Below are 24734 nucleotides of genomic sequence, written 5' to 3'. Positions count from 1 at the left end.
GTGCGTGAGATGTTCAGAGTTCCAATAATGAAAGATGGGAGCAGCCAGTATGTTCAACAACAGGGAACAAATACAGTGGAATGCTGTGTAGCCATTAAAAAGAATGCCACAGACGTTGACCCATAGACATGGGGGGATCTCTAAGCTAGCCTACTCAAGTGTAATCTGCAGGATGGCATACCTAGAGTATGTCTATAAAACGAACAGTGGTACTCACACAGATCTGTAATAAAAAAAATAGCTGGCTGGGCGCGGTGGCTCACGCCTGTAATTCTAGCACTTTGGGAGGCTGAGGCGGGCAGACTGCTGAGCTCAGGAATTCGAGACCAGTCTGGGTAAAATGGTGAAACCCCGTCTCTACAAAAAATACAAAAAAATATTAGCCAGGCATGGTGGTACACACCTGTAGTCCCAGCTACCGGGAGGCTGAAGCAGGAGAATCACTTGAACCTGGGAGGCGGAGGTTACAGTGAGCCGTGATTGTGCCACTGCACTCCAGCCTGGATGACAGAGCAAGACTCCATCCCAAAAAAAAAAAAAAAAAAAAAAAAAAAAAAAAAAACCTAAGACATGAGTACAGTCTCTGACTTGCAATTTTTTGACTTTACCATGGCGCAAATGGCTGCAATTTCAATGTATTTTGAATTCTGAACTTTTTCCAGGCCAGCAATAAGCAGTACATGAGATACTCAACACTTTACTGTAAAATAGGCTTTGTGTTAGATTATTTTTCCCCAACTATAGGCTAATGCAGGTGTTCTGAGCACATTTAAGGAAGGCTAGGCTACGCTATGATGTTTGGAAGGTGAGGTGTATTGAATGCATTGATTTATTTATTTATGAGATGGAGTCTCGCTCTATCACCCAGGCTGGAGCGCAGTGGCAACAATCTCGGCTTACTCAACCTCCGCCTCCCGGGCTCAAGTGATTCTCCTGGCTCAGTCTCCCGAGTAGCTGGGATTACTGGGACCCGCCACCACACCCAGCTAATTTGTACTTTTAGTAGAGATGGGGTTTCACCATGTTAGCCAGGCTGGTCTTGAACTCCTGACCTCAAGTGATCTGCCTGCCTCAGCCTCCCAAAGTGCTGGGATGACAGGTGTGAATGCGTTTTTGACTTAAGGGTAATTTCAATGTATAAGGGGTTCATTAGAACATAACCCCATCGAGGACCACCTGTGCTTATCACATGCCAGGCACTACTCTAACTTTTACATATTAATACGTTAACAGGGTAAATCCTTAAAAGCCTATGAGGTTGGGACCATCACCATGATTTTAAAGATGGAGAAATCAAGGCACAGAGAGATTAAGTAAAGGCCCAAGTTCACACAGTCAGTACACAGCAATACTAGGACTTGAACCCAGGTACTCTGGCTCTTAACAAATAATCCACTGCACAGACCGAGACCTGGAAGTGTGCACTTAATATGCATCTGGGCAGGACCTGGGGGCAAAGCCAGGCCATTGGGTTGAGACAATTAAGCAGATCTTCATGCTTTCTGTTTTTTGTTTTTGTTTTTGTTTTTTGAGATGGAGTCTTACTCTGTCACCCAGGCTGGAGTGCAGTGGCACAATCTCAGCTCACTGCAACCTCCACCTCCTGGGTTCAAGCAATTCTCCTGTCTCAGCCTTCCAAGTAGCTGGGATTACAGGCGCACGCCTCTGCACCTGGTAAATTTTTTTATTTTTAGTAGAGATGCAGTTTCACCACGTTGGCCAGGTTGGTCTCAGACTCCTGACCTCAGGTGATTTGCTCGCCTCGGCTTCCCAAAGTGCTGGGATTACAGGTGTGAGCCACCATGTCCGGCCCATGCTCTCTCTACATACTGCTCTGCTGTTGGAACGGCTTATAGCCAGCGTGTGGCTTCTGTACATTTTAAAGCAGTAAATATTTTTCAAAAACACTTTAAAAAATTCATCAACATACAATCCTTGTCATGGGGCCTAAACGCAAGCAGAGGCAGCACCAAACTCAACACCACTTTTCACAGGAGACCATGCTAGAGGAGGAGGTCACACCTTTTCTTAGAGGACACCAAGTAAAGTCATTTGGCTGGCTGAGGCATCACATACAACACACACCCTGTGGGTGGTGAGCTCCCTTTACAGGTGGAGTTCTGGAGAAGGTGATAAGGAGGATTTGATGGGTGAGAACACTTTCGGCCCAATCAGTTAAGCAGGCTCTGGGCTCAAAGTCCAGGGCCTAGATGTACAGCTTAACTGGGTCCCGTGTAAAGTTGTCAGCAATCGTAAAGTCCCTGTTTTCTGCCCTGTAATAATTACTGCCATAAAAGGCATGTTGGAATCCAGGTTAGTGGGAATGGTGGAAAGGCCACCGATGTGGATTTGATCCCCTCCTGACTTCATAAATGTACAACACTGACATTTGGCTCCTCCTGGACACAGGCTGTGTCAATATCATGAATTAACGGCTGTGGTTGGAGTGAGGGAGAAGAAGGGAGCATGGTCGGACTATGGGTGGGGCTACCCAGGTTCCAATCCAGTCCCAACAGCCTATGTGACAAGGACCAAGGACTTCATTTCTCTGGGCCTCAGTTCCTTTGGGGGTGAAATGGGAATTAAGAATCTACTATACGGAGGCTAGAAAAGACGTGTGTGGTAGAAAACCTCAGCTCTTTGCCAGGCCCAGTGGCTCATGCCTAGAATCCCAGCAACTTTGGGAGGCCAAGGCAGGAGGATCACGTGGGGTCAGGAGTTTGATACCAGCTTGGGCAACATAGCAAGACCCTGTCTCTACAAAGAGAGAGAGAGAGAGAGACAGAGACAGAGAAAGAGGCTGGGTGCAGTGGCTCATGTGTCTAATCCCAGCACCTTGGGAGGCCGAGGCAGAAGGATCACTTGAGGCCAGGAGTTCCAGACCAGCCTGTTGAACACAGCAAAACCTGCCTCTACTAACAACACAAAAATGAGCCAGGTGTAGTGGCATACACCTGTAGTCCCAGCTACTCAGGAGGTTGAGGCACCAGAATCACTTGAACCTGGGAAGAGGAGATTGCAGTGAGTCGAGATCACTGTCACTGCACTCCAGCCTGGGCAACAGAGACCATCTCAAAAAAAAAAAAAAAAAAACGGAAAGAACAAAAGAAAACCTCAGCCCATGTTAAAGGGGACTGGGGCTATCTTTACTCCCACAAAATCCTGCAGACCAAAGCCTGAACCCACTGGTAAACCTTTCAGCCCACTCACCACCCACCATGGCCAATCCCTAAACAAGTTCTGTTGGGCCACCCATTTCTTGTACCCAGTGCCACCACTCTCATCCGGGACTTTACTTCTCTCCTCACGCAGTACAGGCTGCCCCTCACTGCCCTACTTCCACTCCCACCTTCAATCTATGCTCCTCGCAGTAGCCAGAGGGCATGGGAGGACACTCTGAATCAACCCACACCCTCACCAGGCTCCCCCACTTGCCTGCCCTCCCCCTTCTCCCTACCCCGCACTCCACACGTCAAACTCATTCCAGCCTCAGCGCCTTTGCACCTGCTGTTCCCTCTGCTGGGAAAGCTCTTTCCTGATCTTTCACAAGACTGGCACCTTTGCATACCACTCCACTCTCGGCTGGCATGTCACCCTGGGGAGGCTCCAACCACCCCAGTTGTCCAGCCTCCCACAATCCCTTCCAGTTCCAGGTGCATCTCTCTCACTATTCTGCTTTCCTGACTCCACAGCATTATTCATCCCCATCTGGAATTATCTTGTTAATCTGTTTACTTCTTCCTTGACTATGTCCCCCAACCTAAACAATCAACTCCAGGAGGACGAGCCTTCTCCGGCTCCATCCCCAGCACTGGAAGCATATGCGAAGTTCAGTAAATATTTGCTGAATGGAGAAGTTAACAATGGAATGAATGAATGAGTTTGCACATCACTGAACAATAAATTCTCTGCCCCTGGAAGGAATGTGTTGTAATCTCTAGCAGCAAAGAGGCCCTTAGATATCATGCGATATAATGAATAACTGATCCCAAAGCATCTAAATGATTTCAAGCGTGCTACTGCTCTCAAGAATTTATGACTCAGACAACAGTGGCTGGGGTCAGAGCTCGCCCCTGGCCAGGTTACCAGGGCTTGCCTCTGCAATGGAGCAGAGCCCTTTATTGTTCTTTTGTCTAGGAATGGAGTTTCAGATCAGAAGAAATCCAAATACTCAAAAACCTCTTGCCCCAAGCATAAAGGACTAATTCCTTGGCGCAGAGCAGGAACTCACCAAAGACTATAAGGTCTGACAGGGGGAAGAGAAATATGGGAATGTCAACAGTCTCATTACTCTGACAAACACCCACAAGGCCCCACCCGGTCAAAGGTAAGGCCTGCAGCAGCCGTGCCCACACAATGAGATGACTGGACTGGTTCATCTGTTTATTGGCAAGCTCAGGCCAGGGTATGAGCAGTGGCAGAGACCGGCAAATGTCAAATGAATGAACATAAAAACAAAGAAGATTTGAATCTCTGCAGGGAGGAAAAAAAAAAAAAAAAACACAACAGATTAGAAACCACCAGCCCAATTGTTCAATAGTCATTTCTAAGGCAAACAAAAGTTCAAAAGAGCCAGTACCCTCGGGATAACTGAATAATAGATGAGGGGCAGGTTCTCTCTAGAGGAATAGTCCCACTAATAAATGAAGAGGTGAACAGAATTACAACGGCACAATTTTTGTACACCCCAAATGAAATAATGGCTCTGAGCAATGGTCACCCACAGCCACTAATGCCACAAAACACAGAAAGGGGCCACCAATTTTCCATACCTAATGGACATATACAGCAACAACTAGGAGGATGGCTAGCTCTCACTGCCAAAAGAGAGAGAGAGAGAGAGAGAGTGTGTGTGCGTGTGTGTACATCTCAAACATGAAACTCACCTACTCTGCAAATTCAATGATTCATTTATAGGAAACAAAGAGATAGAAGAATAAGTTAAACACTGCAACAAGGATATGATCAGTCAGATCCAGGCCTGATCATACACAGGACAAATGACATGCCTTTTCTCAACAAACAAACTGCAAGAGAAAACAAAGAAAAAACAAGCCAGGTGTGGTGGCTCACTCCTGCAATCCCAGCACTTTCGGAAGCTGAAGCGGGAGGATCATTTGAGGTCAGGAGTTTGAGACCAGCCTGGCCAACACAGTGAAACCCCATCTCTACTGATAATACAAAAAAATTAGCTAGGCGTGGTGGTACATGCCTACAATCCCAGCTACTAGGGAGGCTGAGGTGGAGAATTGCCTGAACCTGGGAGACGGAGGTTGCAGTGAGCTGGAGGGAGGGAGAAGTCATAGATTAAATGAGGCTTCACGAGCAGATGAACCAAATCCAATGGTGAACCCGGGTGGGTCCTGATTGGAACAAACCAATTCTAGAAATATATTTATAAGATGATCTGAGATGTTAACACTGTGTGGATACCAGATGAGGTAAGCAATTAATGTTAATTATTGTCATGATTAAAATGGTCTTGTCATACGTCTTTAAAGAATACTTATCTTGCAGATACTCAACTATTTAGCTTTAAAATAATACAGTAGGCGGTGGATGGTGGTGGATATAGAAGAAAACAGAGTGGTCATGAGTTATTAAGAGGTAAAGCAATTTTTTTTTTTTTTTTTAAAGGCAGGGTCTTGCCCTGTCACCCAGGCTGGAATGCAGCGGTGCAATCACGGCTCACTGCAGCCCCAACCTCCTGGGCTCAAGCAATCTTCCTGCCTCAGCCTCCCAAAGTGCTGGGATTACAGTTGAGAGCCTCTAGACCCAGCCCTCCTTTATTTTTTCTTCACACCTCTTATCTCTGACTCACTAAGTAACTGACTTGCTTACTATCTAGCTGCTCTTTTAAAATACAAGCTCTGCGAGGGTGGAGACCTCATTTGCTTTTCTATTACTCTCTTCCCAGCTCCCAGAATAGTGCCTGTACAAAACAGGTACTCCATAAATATCTGTGTAATTAATCAAAGAACCAAAAGGGGGGGGGGGGGGCATCATCTACAGTACCATTCTGGTGTCTGATGGCTCCTTTCAGCTCCGCTACTAGGGAACACCTCAGAACTAGTAACATTACCGGCTGCCTACTCCAATATTGAGTCTCCCCTTTTAACTTAGTAATCAAATCTAAATTTTAGCTAAGAATAAGGCCATGGGAAATAAAACTACCTTTCCCAGGTTCCCCTGCAGCTACATATAGTAGTGAGATTAAATTCTGGGCAAAGGTCTAAGGAGACTTGCCGTGTACAACTTAAGTCTCCTTTCTTCTTTCTTGCCTCCTGGGACATAATGGCTGAAGCTTGGGCAGCCGTCTCATACCATGAGGTGGCAGGACAAGGGTGGTGGAGCCAGACGGTGGGAGCAGCCTGAGTCCCTGATGAGAACATAGGCCTCGCCTGTCTATTACGGGGCTCCTTTATATGAGAGAGCAATAAGTTATTTTGCTTAGGCCACTGTCACTTTGTTGAAACTAAATTACATGCAGTTGAAACTAATCTTTTTTTTTCTTTTATTTTTTTATTTTTATTTTTTGAGATGGAGTCTCGCTCTGTTGCCTAGTGCATGGTGGGATCTCAGTTCACTGCAGCCTCCACCTCCTGGATTCAAGCAATTCTCCTACCTCAGCCTCTTGAGTAGCTGGGATTACAGGTGTGCACCACCAACAGCCAGCCTGCAGTTGAAACTAATCCTAAGAGATATATCTGAGAACAAAATGCCACAGCACAGTGGGTGGAACAGATATAGTCATGTATCTGTACTAACATACACAAATGCCCAGAAGTTGAGGACTGTTTCAAAGAGTGAATCACTGTGAGCTAGGGATACACAAAAAGGTATCATGGAATTCGTGGGAGAATAGCAGGGGAGAGAAAACAACCATAGAAAGGATGACCCAAGGATCATAAACTTTCATTACGTTAAATAGGCTGCCACCCCAGGATTAGCAGCCACAGTACATAAAGAACACCTACAATTCAACAGGAAAAAAGCGAAAGTGGCCAGGCACTGTGGCTCACGCCTGTAATCCCAGAACTGTGGAAGGCTGAGGCAGGCGGATCACCTGTGCTCAGGAGTTTGAGACCAGCCTGACCAACATGATGAAATCCTATCTCTACTAAAAATACAAAAATTAGCTGGGTGTGGTGGCAGGTGCCTGTAATCCCAACTACTCGTGAGGCTGAGGCAGGAGAATTGCTTGAACCCAGCAGGTGCAGGTTGTGGTGAGCCAAAATCGCACTACTGCACTCCAGCCTGGGCAACAAGAGTAAAATTCCATCTAAAAAAAAAAAAAAAGAAAAAGAAAAAGAAGCAGAATTGATGAGCAAGCAATATCCAGAAGGAGAAACATGAATGAAAAGATATTCTGCCTTACTAGTCTTCAGGGGTAAATTAACCACAACAAGATTTCATTTCCTATCCATTAGGCTGGCAAAAGTAAAAAAGCTTTACAAAATCAAATGTGACAAGGACACTGAATAAAAGAAACTCATCCTTGGTGGGATGTTTAACAAGCAGCTCAGTAATATCTGGCAAAGTTAAAGATGATCACAACCTACAATCCAGAAATCTCACGTCCAGTACATACCTAAAAGAAATGCCTGTCCATGTGCACCAGGAAGTAAGTGTAACAACATTCACAGCAGCCTGTGAACAGCAAAATATCTGAAAACAAAATGTCCATTGGCATGAAAATGCCTAAAACAAAAACGTGGTATATCCAGCCAGTGGAATACTCACATGGCAGTAAATAAAAATGCATGAGTCACAGCAGTACCAGTCTAAATCAATGTCAGAATCATAATATTAGGTGAAAAATGCAAGTCTCAGAAGACTATGTACAGTATATCTTTCTTTTTTTGAGGTGGAGTCTCGCTCTGTCACCCAGGCTGGAGTGCAGTGGCATGATCTCAGCTCAGTGCAACCTCCACCTCCTGCGTTCAAGCGATTCTCCTGCCTCAGCCTCCTGAGTAGCTGGGACTACAGGTGCACACCACCACGCCCAGCTAATTTTTTTGTATTTTTAATAGAGATGGGGTTTCATCATGTTGGCCAGATGGTCTCAATCTCTTAACCTCGTGATCCACCCGCTTCGGCCTCCCAAAGTGCTAGGATTACAGGCGTGAGCCACCGCGCCCAGCCTTTTTTATTTTATTTTTATTTTTTTGAGACAGGGTTTCACTCTATCACCTCGGCTACAGTGCAGTGGCACGAACAAGACTCACTGCAGCCTCAACCTCCTGAGCTCAAGCAATCCTTCCTCCTAAGCCCCCCAAGTAGCTGGGACCACAAGTGCATGCCACCACACCTGGCTAATTTTTAAAAATTTTTTGTAGAGATGAAGTCTCGCCATGTTGCCCAGGCTGGTCTCAAACTCCTTGGCTCAAGAAATCCTGCTGCCTCTGCCTCCCAAAGTGCTGGGATTACATGCACGAGCCACCACACTCAGCCATATTCTGATAAAGTTCAAAAATCATTCTTTTAAAGACAAAGAATAATAAACAAAAAATTCAAGATGGTAGTCACTTCTGAGAGCAGGCAAGAAAGTGAATGGGAAGTACCACATAGGTACATGTAAGTTACTGGTAATATTCAAGTTCTTGGGCAAACAGTGGGCTAATGGCTGTTCATTACGATAGACAAATATTATTTCACAGACCAAAAATGCCAGTGTATCATGCACCATGCATTATGATTAATCCAATTCTGTGTGTCCAAAGGCCATCTTTAAGAAGTGAATACAGGCTAGGTATGTTGGCTTATGCCTGTACTGCCAATGCTTTGGGAGGCCAAGGCAGGAGGATCACTTGAGCCCAGGAGTCTGAAACCAGTCTGGGCAACATAGCAGGATCCCATCTCTACAAATAAATGAAAAACATTAGCCAAACAACCATTCTATTCCAGCCTAAGCGTCACAGTGAGACCCAGACTCTAAACAGATTTTAAAAATTAATGCATTTAGAAAGAGGTGAGGAAGAATCTCTACTAGGTTACTGACAGATGAGACCAATGAGGCAGGAAGTAGGAGTGGAGAGGATGGAGTAGTAAGTGGTTTTTGTTTCATGTTTTATTCTGCTGTCAATTACATATTCATTTCAACAAGAAATGTTTCCTGTAATTAGCCAAAGCAGTATAGTCAAATGGTTCAGTACACGCCTCCAGAGCCAGACCAGGAGAGACCGCATCTCAACTCCACCATGCCCTCGTCAGAGGAAATATGACAAGCTACTGAACTTCTCTGTGCCTCTGTTTCTGCCTCTGAGAAGAGGGGGTGATAGCAGTGCCCACTTCAGAGGGCCACTGTGAAGATTCACTGAGTTGGCTTATGAAAAGTATTCATAACAGTTCCTCTACACAAGGTAAGCCCTTAAAGAGACTGGCTACTATTCTTATCATTAGACTAACTTCAAACACTGATATGAGAGAGGTGAGCTCAGCAATGATCTGGTCAAGGTCTGCAAAAAATCCTGCACACTCTTAGTCTTTGGGAGAAGCTCAGTGCCCTGCCCTTGCCAGGAATTTACTAAACAGTTGATAAATGAATGTATGCTGACTCTGTTTACCCACCACTTCTGTGGCTGTCTGGATAGAGCGTTGGCAGGTATGTGCCCAACATGTCCACTCTCCATCTTCTTCCTTATTGACCCTTTGCTCAGGGTGGCAATAAGCCCAACTGAAAAACTGCAGATGTCCTTGCAGCAAGGAGTGGCCATGTCACAAAGTTCTAGCCAAACAGTCACAAGCAGAAGTCTGCTAAGGATTTCAGGGAAGGCTTTGGTTTCCTGATACAGGTGCTGTTTCCTTTCCTTAGAGCCCTGCTTCTGCCTGCCCATCACAAGGATATCAGGCTGGAGGTGGAGCAACCATTTTATGAATAAGAGGTTAGGGATGGTGACACAGATAAGGAGGGACCTGGAGCAGCAGAGAGAGGGTGAGCACCACCTTAGCCTGCTGAGCTCTGTACTTCTTACTTGAGAAAATGAACCCTGTGGTAGCCTGGATAGAAAGATGCCCCCAGTGGACCACACCTCCTGGAACTTGTTTTGTGATATTCCTCCCATACTGAATCTGGGCTGACTCTTCAACTCACATTAACTAACAGAATGAAGTAGAAGTGATGTGGGGTCAGTTCTAAATCTATGCCTTAAGAAGGCTCACAAAGTCCTTGGCTGCCATGTTATAAGTCCAGCTACAGGCTGGCCAGGCCACATGAAAGAAGAGGTCCCAAGACTATGGACAGAAATGGACCCAGTCATTCCCAAGGTGCCATTTCAGTAAAGCAATTTTGAATGTTCCAGCCCCATCCACTCTCTGACTGTAGCCACATAACAGACCCCAAGCACGACAAGAAGAACCATCCTGCTAAGCCCCAGTCAACCACAGGTTCACAAGAAATAAGAAACTGCTGTCATTTTAAGGCCTTAAGTTTGGGGGTGGTTTGTGGTGCAGCAATAGATAACTAGAATAAACCTCTATCTGGGTACAACACTGTACAAGTTTCCTGAAGACAAGCACAGTCCCTAACTAAAGTGCCACCTGAAAAAGAAACACACAATCGATCACAAATTCCAACAAAAATCTCTTGCACATTCTGATTTCCAACCAAGACTGTTAATATGAAAAAACATGAACTGTCCTTTCACTCTTATTTCATAATAAGTACATTAAACACAACTAATCTGGCTAAGTGCGATGAATCTATTAATTTTCCTAAAAATGAAAAAGCATTTAAATTGCTTTTTGGTTCAACACAGTGCTGGACCTGGTAAGAAACCTCCAAAAATACATCTTCTATCTGGACGAGAGGCATCATTATACTACTGTTATTTCATATTCATTCTCAAAGACCTAGAGCTTAACAAGGTGGCCAAACAGGTTGGATGCCTGCAATCTAATTAAAGAAGGCTATCAATAAAAATAATAATTTTAGGGGAGAAAAAACTCTAGAAGCAAAGGGAATGCCCATCAGTGATGTCTTGGCCAAATCAATTATGTTGCATCCACACCACTGTGTGTTATGTAGCCACTAAAAAGAACAAATCTGAGCACTACGCAAGGACTCAGAGGCATTTCCACATGGCACTGCTTGCTATGTGAGAAGAGCAAAATGCAAGAAAATAAGTGTAATATTATCTCCTATAGGATTATATAACCAAGGAGAAGAATGTGGAAAGATACATATAGTCCTTGATTGTTACCATGGGTGAAGGATTGCAAGAGGATGCTGACATAGGGGTGGAGTGGGGGGTGGCACAAAAAAGGGACAGACCGTGAATATTAAAAAGGGGCTTGAAAATAATTCATATAAAGAATTATCTTTTTAAAATCTAATATGCACCAGACACAGTGCTGAGTCACCTGATCTCACTTTGACTTCTCGTTTAATCATCTATTAATTATCCCCATTTTCCAGATAAGGAACGTGTGGCCCAGAGAAATAGTGTGCCCACAGTGTTGGGGCTCAGGTATTATATGAAATAAGTGTAATAGGAGGGTCCCCAACTCAACCCCAAACTCCCGCACTGGGAGCTCAAGGGACATACATGTTAAATGTTGTAGAAGAGCTTCCCTCCTGCTCTGCACATTCTTAAAATAGCAGCAGGTCCTGACGTGTGATGATGTATGCTACAGCAGCATGAAGTCCATCAGCACCTCGGTCCCCTGGTGCCTCATGCTGGGAGAAATCCAAGAGGGCCACTGACCTCACTCCACGGAGCTCAGGGAAGCCCTGCCCAGGATATTTTTACAGAATCAATTGCTGACACCAGGAGCTAGAAAATAGATGAGGATGTGTCAGCTATTACACGGTCAGATTCTTCGAGCTCACCATTTAATTAAAACTTGTTCAGCCCCAGAGCAAGAATTATTGCCCATTAAAGCAGGGGAGATGGCTCAACTGTGCCTGGCTGGTTAATTGCTACTTCCCAGGCATTCCCTGGCCTCCCCGTGCAGGAACAGCAAGCAGGAGCTGGAGATAAATATGGGATGTGTGTATATGGGTGGTGTCTTCCACACAGCCTTCTCCACCTAAATGAACCTGACATCCTCTCCACTTACTAGGCCAAGCTTTCCTGTTCCATGCCACAGGCACCCAGGCTTCCCGGAGGAGTCACTACCAGGCCTGGGCTGCACAAACTGCAGGGGTTGTGGGACAAGAAGCCAGAGGGCTGGATGCTGCAGGCAGGTGCCAGGGAGCTGCTGGGTGACCAGAGGGAGGCATCTGCGCATGCCTCCTCACCCGCAGCCACAGGTTCCTGGAAAAGCTGACACCCGCCTCAAACCCCAAACGAGGCTGGCCACCCATCCTTGGACCATGTTGCACCTGATAAAAATTCATTCATATCATAATTTAGCCTGCATCTACCATGTGCCAGGAACGGTTCTACAAGGATGGACACAAAAGTGCCTGTGCTTCTATGGAGCCTAGAGCTGGGAAGCAGAGCATAGACAAAACACGCTGAGTGGAAATAAATGCTAGGAAGAAAAATAAAGTAAAGAGTAAGGGTGAGGGTGAGGGAGAAGGTGCAATTTAATAAGGAGAGAGGCCTCATGGAGAAGGTGACATCAGAACAGAGACTTGAAAGAGGGAGGGAAGGAGGGAGGTGGCACTGGGGATTCTAGGGGAAGTGTTCCAGGCAGAGGGAACAGCCAGGGCAAAGTCTCTGAGGGAGGACAGCGGGAGGCCAGTGTAGCTGGGGTACAGCAAGCAAGCAGCTGAGAGGTCACAGATAAGGTCACACAGGGAAAATGGGGGCCCGGGGTTGGGGTGGGGACACTTGAGCACCGCTCAGTGCCCAGGCTTAAAGCACTTTACATAGATGACTCACTGGGCACTGCTGCTAGTTCCCGTTTCACAAGAAGAGGAAACTGAGGCCCAGAGAGGAAAGGGGACTCAGGCGAGACCACGGAGCTCGTCTACACCAGGCTGGGATCGCCCCCAGCCCCGGCACAGAAGTCTGCATCCAGCAGGAGCTCAGCTCACTGAAAGAGTCACCGATTCCTTCTCTCGGGAGAAATGTCCTCCATTTTTCTCAGTCCCTCAACACCCGGCCCACTCTTTCTTCACAGTTAGGAGCAGACAGGTAAACATTTCAGGGAGAAGAGGGGGGAAAAAAAGAAAACCAAAAAAAAACAACTGTCTAACTCCGGAGAGGAAGAAACATGATTAACTTTCTTGGCAAGTCACTGCCACATTTAACGAACATCGCTCACCTGAAAGACTCCCCGAACACGGCTCTCATCACAAAGTGGGCAGGTGGCTGTCAGGGGAGCCCCAGGTGGGCTCCTCCTGTCCCAGGTCCTCCCAGGGCGAGGCCACCTGCCTCGGCTCTCCAGGCCGACCTCGGTGGTGCCCGCCCCCAGCCCGCTGTGGGTGTCTGGAATGCGGAAACGGGAACCTGCCGTGCCAGCTCCTAACAGCGACTTATTCAACAGCCGCAGGAACACGCCAGCCACCGGAGTTCCCCAGGAGATGGCTGGTCCGTCATGAACAGGCGCGTTCCCAAAGAAAGCTGTTTTGCCAACAGTCCCTCTGGGGGAGGGAAAGAAAAGGCCTCCTTACTCATCAGACACGTGGTCTGAGGAGTCTGAATGGACTTGAGAGAAAGCTCAAAGGTAACAAAGGCGGCTCGCCTGTTACCTCGGATTCAGACACAGCCACCTGTTCACTGACCGAGCCAGGGCTGGACTTGTGCCCACACCATCCCCTGCCCTGAGCTTGCGCCTGGATGCTTCATTCAGAACCATACAATCCAAAGGCGGGCTCCTTGGCCCGTGCAGAGGAGGCGCTAGCTCGCAGAGGCAATGCAGCTTAATGATTAAACGCGGTTGCTGGACTCTTCCAGCAAGCTTTGGAAGCACAACCGAACAGCTTCAGCTGGCTAATAACAACAACCACAACAGGAATGCTCACTGCACAAGGGGCTGTTCTAAGCGCTGCATATGAATTCTCTCTTCTAACCCTCCCAGCGACCCTCTAAGGAGAAACTATCAGCATTCTTATTTTACAGATGAGAAGTTGAACGAACAAGTCACAGGCTGGAGGCCACACAGGAAGAAAGTGCTGGGGTGGGGATCTAACCCAAGTAGAGTGGCTCCAAGGTTCCAGTTTTTAACCACTACTTTATTTATTTATTTATTTATTTTATTTTATTTTGAGACAGAGTTTGGCTCGGTCACCCAGGCTGGATGGAGTGCAGTGATGCAATCTCGGCTCACTGCAACCTCCGCAGCCTTCTGGATTCAAGCAATTCTCCCGCCTCAGCCTCCCAAATAGCTGGGATTGCAGGTGTGCGCCACCACACCCAGCTACTTTTTTTTTTGTATTTTTAGTAAAGACAGGGTTTCACCATGTTGGCCACGCTGGTCTTGAACTCCTAACCTCAGGTGATCCACCTGCCTTGGTCTCCCAAAGTGCTGGGATTACAGGCATGAGCCACCGTGCCCAGCCTTAACCAGTACTTTAGATCTCCTCTTGCAAGGAGAAGCAGGTGCTCCCACTGGGCCTCAGTTTCCTCATGTATGAAATGGGATGAGGAGTCAGTGAGAGCTTTATTATTATTTTTGTAGAGACAAGGGTCTCACTGTGTTGTCCAGGCTGGTCTTGAACTCCTGGCTTCAAGCGATCCTCCCTACTTGGCCTCCCAAAGTGCTGGGATTACAGGCATGAGCCACTGTGCCTGGCCAAGTGAGATCTTTATGGTGGGCACTGTGCTTGTGGCTCACAAAAACGCTCAACAACTATCAGCTGCACTTATCACATGCTGCCCTCAGAGTCAAACAGGTCCACTTTATTCCTTCACAATACCGACTAATCAGCTCATGGCCAGAGTTTAAATTCCAGGCAGCTGAAGGAAAAGAAATTAAGAAAGGCTCTTACCATGCTTCTTTTCATCCACACACACAAATATAAACAGAATGTCTATTCTGAGTCAGGCACTGGGACACAGTAGTAAACAAAAACCACATAAACCCTGCCCACAGGGAGCTTATAGTCCCCTCTGAATGAACTGGCACCGAATATTCAAAGATTAGCTGATATATCTTGTACTGAGCGCTGCTTTGGGTCAGATGCTGTAGTGGTCTAAGCATGTCACGTGCTTTCATGTATTCGAATCCTCCCAACAACCTAGGAGGACAGTACCGTTACCAGCTCCACCTTACAGATATGGAAACTAAGACATGCAAGGCTAAGTGGCTTGCCCAAAGTAAAACAAGGAGCCCAAGATGGATCCAGAACTTGCACTCAGCAGTCTGGCTCAGAACCCACACTGCATTCCTCAGCCTTTTGCAGTCTCAAAGGGTGATGGCTTTACAATGTGGACACGAGCAGTACCAACAGGTATCCTCAGGAAATTTCAGTCTGCAAAAGGGATGGTCACTCTTCACAGATCTTTTTCTTTTTCTTTTTCTTTTTTGATGAGGGGGGGCAGGATCATCAAATTATATTTATTACAAGTCACATTTATGCTGGGCACAGTGGCTCACACCTGTAATCCCAGCACTTCGGGAGGCCAAGGAGGGAGGATCCCTTGAAGCCAGGAGTTCAAGACCAGCCTGAACAACAAAGTGAGACCTCGTCTCTATGAAAGATTAAAAAATTAGTCAGGCATGGTGGCATGCACCTGTGGTCCCAGCTACATGGGAGGCTGAGGCGGGAGGATTGCTTGAGCCCAGGAGGTTGAGGCTGCAGTGAGCCATGATCACACTACTGCACTCTAGCGTGGGTGACAGAACAAGACTGTCTTTAAAAACAACAAATACATACATACATAAAAAGTCACATTTAATATGTTAATAGCAGAGGCCACATTCTTAGGCACTTACCATATGCTGGCCCCTGGGGGTAAGCACTTGACAGGCATCCTCTCCTTTCATCCAAGGACGACCCTCAGAGGCGGAAACTCAGTCTTTGCATGGAGGGGAAGGAGGAGGGGGGAGGGATTCAGGAGCAGAGAAAGGAGTGAGACCCAGGTGCTTCTGAGCAGAGTGAGTGCTCTCAAAGACCGCGCACTCGGCCGGGCGTGGTGGTTCAAGCCTGTAATCGTAGCACTTTTGGAGGCCGAGACGGGGGGGCGGGGGATCACGAGGTCAGGAGATCGAGACCATCCTGGCTAACACGGTGAAACCCCGTCTCTACTAAAAAATACAAAAAACTAGCCGGGCGAGGTGGCGGGCGCCTGTAGTCCCAGCTACTCGGGAGGCTGAGGCAGGAGAATGGCGTGAACCCAGGAGGCGGAGCTTGCAGTGAGCTGAGATCCGGCCACTGCACTCCAGCCAGAGCAACAGAGACTCCGTCTCAAAAAAAAAAAAAAAAAAAAAAAAAAGACCGCGCACTCTAACCTTCAGACTGCTGCCTCATCACTCAACTCAGGTTTCCCTGAATTGTCAGACAAAATACTTGGTATTCCAATAAGATTCAGAGTTCTTATGGTACAGGGACTCTGTGCACACAGTTTCAAAGGTGGGCATGATTAGAGAACAAAAGGTAAGTCCTGATTCAGGTAATTACAAAACAAAGTTGGTAAGCACGATGACAAAAATGCATGGACATTATGTTTTCACTCTGTTCCACTTATTTCTGCAGCAAATCCAATTGTCTGCCTACCCAATATCCCTCCCCCTTTCCCAGTCCTTTCCTAAATGGTACTCTGATTTTATTCCTGTAGCCACTCTCCTCCCTGTGCTACCTACTTCAGGTGAGGCTGGCCGCTGGCCCCAGGCCCCAGGCCCCAGCCCCAGAGGGTCAATCCTAATTGGCCCTTGGCTGGTTTCTTGGGCAGGGTCACGTATCACAATGCTGGCCAATGAGATATGAGGGAAATCTGGGAGGCAGGGAATCAATGAACGGTTTCCTCACTCTTAAAGAGATACACAGCGAGTGAGAGATGCCCTCTTTCTGCTGGATGTGGCCCTGTCAGTGTGTGCCAACTGGAGCCCTGGCAGTCATCTTGTGGCCACGCAGGGAGTCTAGGGACCCAGGAGACACACCATGGATGGCAGGGTGGCTTGAAGGAGAGGAATGGGATCCCTGCAGGCATTGGGAAACTGCTTAGTCAACTCCTGTGCTGCCTACCTACAGGCTTGTTATATGAGATCATAAATCTCGTTATTTCAGGCCAATTTCATTCGGGCTTCCTATTAGAGTAGCTCGCGGTTCTCAAAACGTGCTTCCTGGACTAAGGGCACCAGTGTCACCAAAAATGCAAATTCTCAATCTAGACTTACAGAATCAGGAACTTACAGAATCAGGAACTTACAGAATCAGGTGGGGCCCAGCAATCTCTGTTTTACCTAGCCCTCTGGGGATTCTGATCCTTGCTAGGGTTTTTTGTTTGTTTTTTTGTGACGGAGTCTCACTCATTCTGTTGCCCAGGCTGGAGTGCAGTGGCGCAATCTTGGCTCACTGCAACCTCCGCCTCCCAGGTTGAAGCGATTCTCCCGCCTTACCCCCCTGAATAGCTGGGACCACAGGTGTGTGCCACCACACCCGGCTAATTTTTGTATTTTTAGTAGAGATGGAGTTTCACCATGCTGCTCAGGCTGGCCTCAAACTCCTGGCCTCAAATGATCCACCTGCCTTGGCTTCCCAAAGTGTTGGGATTACAGGTGTGAGCCACCGCGCCTGGTCTTGCTGGGGTTTGAAAACCACTGCAGTAGCACATAGAGCTTTGGAGTTAAGATACAGCTCTGGAGTCAGACTGCCTGAATCCAAATCACGTCACCATGCTGATACACTGTTGGTGGGAATGTAAATTAGCTCAGCCACTGGGGAAAGCAGTGGCTTTTGAAGATTCCTCAAAAAATTAAAAATAGAATTACCATTCGACCCAGCAATCCCATTACTGGGTATCTACCCAAAGGAAAAGGAACGGTTCTACCAAACAACACCTGCGCTTGTATGTTCATCGCAGCGCTATTCACAATAGCATGTGAATTCACCCACAAAGCCATGGAATCAACCCCGAGGCCCGTCGACGGTGGACTGGATAAAGACAATGTGGTACATATATACCATGGAATACTACACAGCCATTAAACGAGAATGGAATCGTGTCTATCGCAGCAACATGGCTGTAGCTAGAGGCCAATATCCTAAGTGAATGAATGCAGAAACAGAAAACCAAATATCCCACGTTCTTACTTCTAAGTGGGAGCTAAACATTGGGTACACAAACACATACCCCATGTTCTTACTTCTAAGTGGGGGCTAAACATTGGGTACACACAGACACACACACACACACTTCATGTTCTTACTTCTAAGTGGGAGTCAAACATTGGGTATACACACACACAGCCCATGTTCTGACTTCTAAGTGGGGGTTAAACATTGGGTACACACCCACACCCACCCCCACACACACACACTCCATGTTCTTACTTCTAAGTGGGAGCTAAACATTGGGTACACACACACAGCCCATGTTCTTACTTCTAAGTGGGAGCTAAACATGGGGTACATACCCACACACACACTCCATGTTCTTACTTCTAAGTGGGAGCTAAACATTGGGTATACACACACACACACACACACACACACACAAAAGAACAATAGACACTGAAAATTCCAAAAGCCAAGAAGGAACGGGGCAAGGGTTGAAAATCTGCCGGCCAGGCGCGGTGGCTCACGCCTGTAATCCCAGCACTTTGGGAGGCCAAGTGCTGATCACCTGAGGTCAGGAGTTCAAAACCAGCCTGGCCAACAAGGTGAAACCCCATCTCTACTAAAAAATACAAACAAAAATTAGCCAGGCATGGTGGGGCGGAGGGGGGAGGGGGTGGCACCTGTAGTCCCAGATACTCGGGAGGCTGAGGCAGGGAGAATTGCTTGAACCTGGGAGGCGGAGGTTGCACTGAGCTGAGATTGCGCCACTGCACTCCACCCTGGGTGACAGAGCGAGACTCCATCTCAAAAAAAAAGGAAAAGAAAATCTACCTATTGGGTACTCTGTTCACTATTTGAGTGACAGGATCTGTACCCCAAACCTCAGCATCACACAATATACTCATGTAACAAACCTGCACATGTATTCTCTGAATCTAAAAAAATAAAAAAATCACGTCACCACCTTTTTCTAGCTGCCTGACCTTGAACAAGTTATTCAAATTTAGTTGCCTCATCTGCAAAGGGAGAATAGTATCTTCCAGGGCTGTCGGGAGGCTTAAAGGAGTGGCTTCATGTGAAGGGCCTGGCACAGTCTTGCATGCAGCAGATGCTACATACATTGCCTACTTGCTGCTGCAGTTGTTGCTGCTGATGCTATTATTACCGCTTGCAGCCAAAGGCTTACCAACTGGCACAACTTCCCGACTGAGCTCTTCCAAAGTTGGCACCATATCTCCTTTAAGGTTATTTCACCCCCACCCGCTCCCACAGGACCAAGACGAGTGCCCTAGGGTTCCACAACGACTTGCAAATCTCCCATCGCTACAGGGAGGTGCGCGGCTCCTCAGGCCTCCTCCCCAAGCCTGAGCCACCTGGTCCCAGCACAGATTCCCACAGACACCTCAAGCTGGGTGCTCTGCCAGCTACTGTGCTTGGTGACTGATCCAGAATGCCCACGAGTTCCAGAGAGCATCCCCACCACGTGAGCCACACCAAACATCCAGCAAGAGTCCGCGGGTGCCCCTCCCTCTGGGAGCTGTGCTTTCAAAACTGGTGGTACTAAGATGCAGAAAGGCAAAGTGTCTACCATCATAAGCCAGGTGAGGTCCCCGTGGGAAGGGGCAGCCTCTTGTTGGGCTTAATAGCAAGCCCCGGTTTGACACTACAAGTTGGGGCAGGGGTTTTCACGCCCTGGTGTCACAGGCACTGTTGGGCCTGTCACTGAAAGAGGACAGTGAGATGCAGGAGGAACTGGGGGAGGACTACCAAGTCTTTACGGCAGGAAAGCCTTGGCCAAATTCCTCATGTTCCTGAGAGCCTCATTTTATGAGGCTGAACCTCATAAAATTGCCAATATTCAACCATTCGTGACCCACAAAAGCACAATGTCAGGCAGTTCGACCTAATACAAGACAGGAAACTCCCTCAGATAATGTCAAGGAACTGGTCGCCAGCAGGAAACTGGAATGGCGGTGGCCTCTTGGGAAGGGAACTGGGTGCCCTATTTTTGTTGCTTTGGTTCCATATACGTGTGGTCACTAGTCAGACTTTTCAAAAATGTAATAAATCGGCCGGGCGCAGTGGCTCACGCCTATAATCCCAGCACTTTGGGAGGCCAAGGCAGGTGAATCACGAGGTCAAGAGTTTGAGACCAGCCTGGCCATCACGGTGAAACCCCGTCTCTACTAAAAATACAAAAATTAGCTGGGCGTGGTGGTGCGCGCCTGTAATCCCAGCTACTCAGGAGGTTGGGGCAGGAGAATCACTTGAACCTGGGAGGCGCAGATTGCAGCGAGCTGAGATTGGGCCATTGTACTCCAGCCTGGCAACAGAGTGAGACTCTGTCTCAAAAAAAAAAAAAAAAAAAAAATGTAATCAACCCTGAAAAATCTTACCTTCTCAATCAGAGAAAAGACAAACCTGTGCAGGTCCCTAAGAGATCTGCAAATGTCTCCTCTCTACCCTCATTCCTCCCACTCTCCCCTGCTCACTCTGCTCCAGCCATGTGGGCCTCAATCTTACCAGGCCCCTCGCCTCAGGGCCTTTGCACTGGCTGTTCCCACTCCCTCACCTCCTTCAGGTCTGGCCACCTTTTCAGGGAGACCATCCCTGGCCACCCTTCCCAAAATTTCAACACCCTCCACCTTAATGCAGTCATGTGTTGCATAACACTGTTTCAGTCAACGATGGACCACATTTACAAGGGTGGTCACATAAGAAGACAATGGAGCTGAAAAATTCCTCTTGCCTAGTAACATTGCAGCCACAGGGAGGTCTGAACGCCATGCATTACTCACCTGTTTGTCATGACATTGGTGTAAACAAACCTACTGTGGTTCCAGTCATGTAAAAGACAAGGTAACATATACAATCATGTACAGTTCATAATACTTTTTTTTTTTTTGAGACACAGTGTTACTCTATTGCCCAGGCTGCAACCTCTGCCTCCTGGGTTCAAGCAATTCCCCTACCTCAGCCTCCCAAGTAGCTCAGATTACAGGTGCAAGTCACGTCGCCCAGCTAATTTTTGTATTTTTAGTGGAGACAGGGTTTCACCATGTTGGCCAGGCTGGTCTAGAATTCCTGACCTTAGGTGATCCGCCCACCTCAGGCTCCGAAAGTGCTGGGATTACAGGCGTGAGCCACCACGCCCGGCCCGTGTACAGTACATAACACTTGATAAGGATAATAAATGACTATGTTACTGGTTTACATATTTACTATATATACTTTTTTTTTTTTTTTTTTTTTGAGACAGAGTCTAGCCCTGTCACCCAGGCTGGAGTATAGTGGCGCAATCTCAGCTCTCTGCAACCTCTGCCTCCCGGGTTCAAGCTATTCTCCTGTCTCAGCCTCCCGAGCAGCTGGGATTACAGCCTCCTGTCACTATGCCGGGCTAATTTTTGTATTTTTAGTAGAGATGGGGTTTCGCCATGTTGGCCGGGCTGTATATATACTTTTTATTGTTATTTTAGAGCGTGCTCCTTCTACTTATATACAAAAAAAAGCTGTAAAACAGCCTCAGGCAGGCCCTTCAGGAGTTATTCCAGAAGAAGGCATTGCTATCATAGGAAGTGACAGCTTCACGTGTGTTACTGCCCCCAAAGACCTTCCAGTGGGACAAGAGATGGAGGAGGAACCGTGATACTAATGATCCTGGGGAGGCGTAGGCTCATGTGTTTGTGTCTTAGTTTTTACTAAAAGCAGCTCAGAAATCAAAAAAACAAAAGTAGAACATTTTAAATTTAAAAATAGAAAAAAGCTTACAGAACAAGGATATAAAGAAAATATTTTTCTACAACTGAATAAGATGTGTTTTTAAGCTAAGTGGTATTACCACAGAGTCAAGGCAGGGCACGGTGGCTCATGCCCAGCACTTTGGGAGGCCGAGGCAGGCAGATCACCAGAGGGCAGGAGTTCGAGACCAGCCTGGCCAACATGGTGAAACCCCATCTCTACTAAAAATACAAAAAAAAAAACAACAACGACAAATAGATTACAGTTGGTGGGTGCCTGAAATCCCAGCTACTGGGGAGGCTGAGGCAGAAGAATTGCTTGAACCCGGGAGGCAGAGGTTGCAGTGAGCTGAGATTATGCCACTGCACTCCAGCCTGGGTAACAGAGCGAGAGCGAGACTCTGTCTCAAAAAAAAAGAAAAAAAAAAAAACCCAAAACAGTTAAGAAATTTAAAAGTTTACAAAGTAAACAAGTTACAGTAAGCTACGGTTAATTGATTATTGAGGAAACATTTTGTAAAACAAATTTAGTGTAGCCTAAATGTACAGTGTCCGTTAAGTCTACAGTGGTGTACAGTCCTGTCCCAGCCTTCCCATTCACTCACCACTCACTCACTGACTCACCCAGAGCAACTTCCAGTCCTGCAAGCTCCATCCACGGTTAAGCGCCCTGTACAGGTGCACCTTTTAAAAAATCTTTTATACCATATTTTTACTGCACCTTTTCTACGTTTAGCTACACAAATACTTGCCATTGTGTTACAACTGCCACAGAATTCAGGGCAGTCACGTGCGTGTAGGTTTGTGGCCTAGGAGCGACAGCCTACTCCATAGCGCCTAGGTGTGGAGGAGGCTGTGCCATGTAGGTTTGCAGCAAGTACACTCCATGAGGTTCACACAATAAAACAGCCTAACAACACATTTCTCAGAACATAGCCCCGTTGTGAAGCCATGCAGGACTGCTTCCTAGGCCCTTTCCCTGTTTAATTTCTGCTGCCTCGCGCTTATCACCAGCTGACATGGTGCGTGTTTTACTTCTTTATCTTGTTTGTTGACTGACTCTTCCACTTCAAGGTGAGTCCCAGAAGGGTGAGAACTCTTGGCTGTTTTGCTCATGGCTGCACCCTGGTATCTAGAACAGTGCTCCCCTCACTGAGGACTTGATAAGTTTAAAACTCAAGGCCAAGGCCGGGCGCGGTGGCTCAAGCCTGTAATCCCAGCACTTTGGGAGGCCGAGACGGGCGGATCACGAGGTCAGGAGATCGAGACCATCCTGGCTAACACGGTGAAACCCCATCTCTACTAAGAAATACAAAAAACTAGCCGGGTGAGGTGGCGGGCGCCTGTAGTCCCAGCTACTCGGGAGGCTGAGGCCAGAGAATGGCGTGAACCCGGGAGGCGGAGCTTGCAGTGAGCTGAGATCCGGCCACTGCACTCCAGCCTGGGCTACAGAGCGAGACTCCGTCTCAAAAAAAAAAAATTAAAAAAATAAATAAATAAATAAATAAATAAATAAATAAAACTCAAGGCCAGGCTCAGTGGCTCACACCTGTAATCCCAGCACTCTGGGAGGCCGAGGTGGGTGGATCACAAGGTCAGGAGATCGAGACCATCCTGGCTAACAAGGTGAAACCCTGTCTCTACTAAAAATACAAAAAATTAGCCGGGTGTGGTGGCACGTGCCTGTAGTCCCAGCTACTCAGGAGGCTGAGGCAGCAGAATCACTTGAACCCAGGAGACGGAGATTGCAGTGAGCCAAGTTCGCACCACTGCACTCCAGCCTGGGCGACAGAGTTACACTCTGTCTCAAAATAAAATAAAATAAAATAAAAATCAAGGCCAGGCTCTGTGACTTACACCTGTAATCCTAGCACTTTGGGAGGCTGAGGTAGGTGGATCTCCTGAGGTCAGGAGTTTGAGACCAGCCTGGTCAACATGGCTAAACCCCGTCTGTACTAAAACAAATTACAAAAATTAGCCAGGCGTGGTGGCGGGCACCTATAATCACAGCTACTAGGGAGGCTGAGGCAGGAGAATTGCTTGAACCCGGGGGACTGAGGTTGCAGTGAGCTGAGCTCGTACCAGTTCACTCCAGCCTGGGCAAAACGCGAAACTCCATCTCAAAAAAAAAAAAAATAAAAGTCAGATTCACGGCATCAGCATCTGGGGTTTGCTGCCCTTAGATCCAACATGCAGTCCACACTGGGAAATATACACAAATCAAGCCACCTATACTGAAGACAGAGCTCCCGACATTCCCTCCACACTAGACTCACCTGAAAGCCTCTCTACTGAAAGAACTGCAAAAAGTGCCTTGGAAAGAAAAAGAGGCCAGGCATGGTGGATCACGCCTGTGATCCCAGCACTTTGGGAGGCTGAGGCAGGAGGACTGCTTGAGGCCAGGAGTTCGAGACCAGCTACGACAACATAGAAAGAGCCTGTTTCTACAAAAATATTAAAGAATTATCCAGGCGTGGTGGCATGTGCCTGTGGTCCCAGCTTCTTGGGAGGCTGAGGTGGGAGGATCACTTGAGCCCAGGAGTCTGAGGCTGCGGTGAGTTGTGATCGTGCCATTACACTTCAGGCTGGGTGAAAAAAAAGAGCAAGACCTTGTCTCAAGAAAAAAAAAAAAAAGAAAGAAAAAGAAAGGACAGAGATGAAGATGGTGCTGGGGGTGGAAGTTTATGGAAGCTAGAGGGGGTGCAGGACTTCCCCCGTCTTCCTCCCTGCAAACCAACAGCACAGCACAGAGAACAGGGCACCAGAGAAGAGAGCTCACCATCAGATGCAACAAACGGTGCCAGCACTGGCAGGATCCGACCAACCAGCGCTCCTGTTCCCATCAACCATCTCTACCCACCAGGCAGCACACCATCAGGAGAAGC

At 47.4% G+C, this 24734-nt stretch overlaps 1 protein-coding gene across 4 annotated transcripts in view; it reads right to left on the bottom strand.

Moving 5' to 3' along the window:
* Positions 1-24734, bottom strand: part of LOC105495419 (signal induced proliferation associated 1 like 3) — a 310011-nt gene that overhangs the window by 271404 nt on the left and 13873 nt on the right. Inside the window, exon 1 of one of the 4 annotated variants that reach the window (XM_071087644.1) lies at positions 13216-14537. The exons of 2 other annotated variants lie outside the window; for them this stretch is intronic. The gene's annotated coding sequence lies outside the window, so the exon portion shown is untranslated. Of the gene's footprint in view, positions 1-11546; positions 13191-13215; positions 14538-24734 lie in introns of those variants that run through there. One more of the 4 variants, XM_071087645.1, reaches the window with a different exon arrangement.

Source organism: Macaca nemestrina, chromosome 20, assembly GCF_043159975.1.
Source record: "Macaca nemestrina isolate mMacNem1 chromosome 20, mMacNem.hap1, whole genome shotgun sequence".
Taxonomy (NCBI): domain Eukaryota; kingdom Metazoa; phylum Chordata; class Mammalia; order Primates; family Cercopithecidae; genus Macaca; species Macaca nemestrina.
The sequence above is the reverse complement of the archived record's forward strand: the minus strand, read 5'-3'. Positions and strand labels throughout refer to the sequence as shown.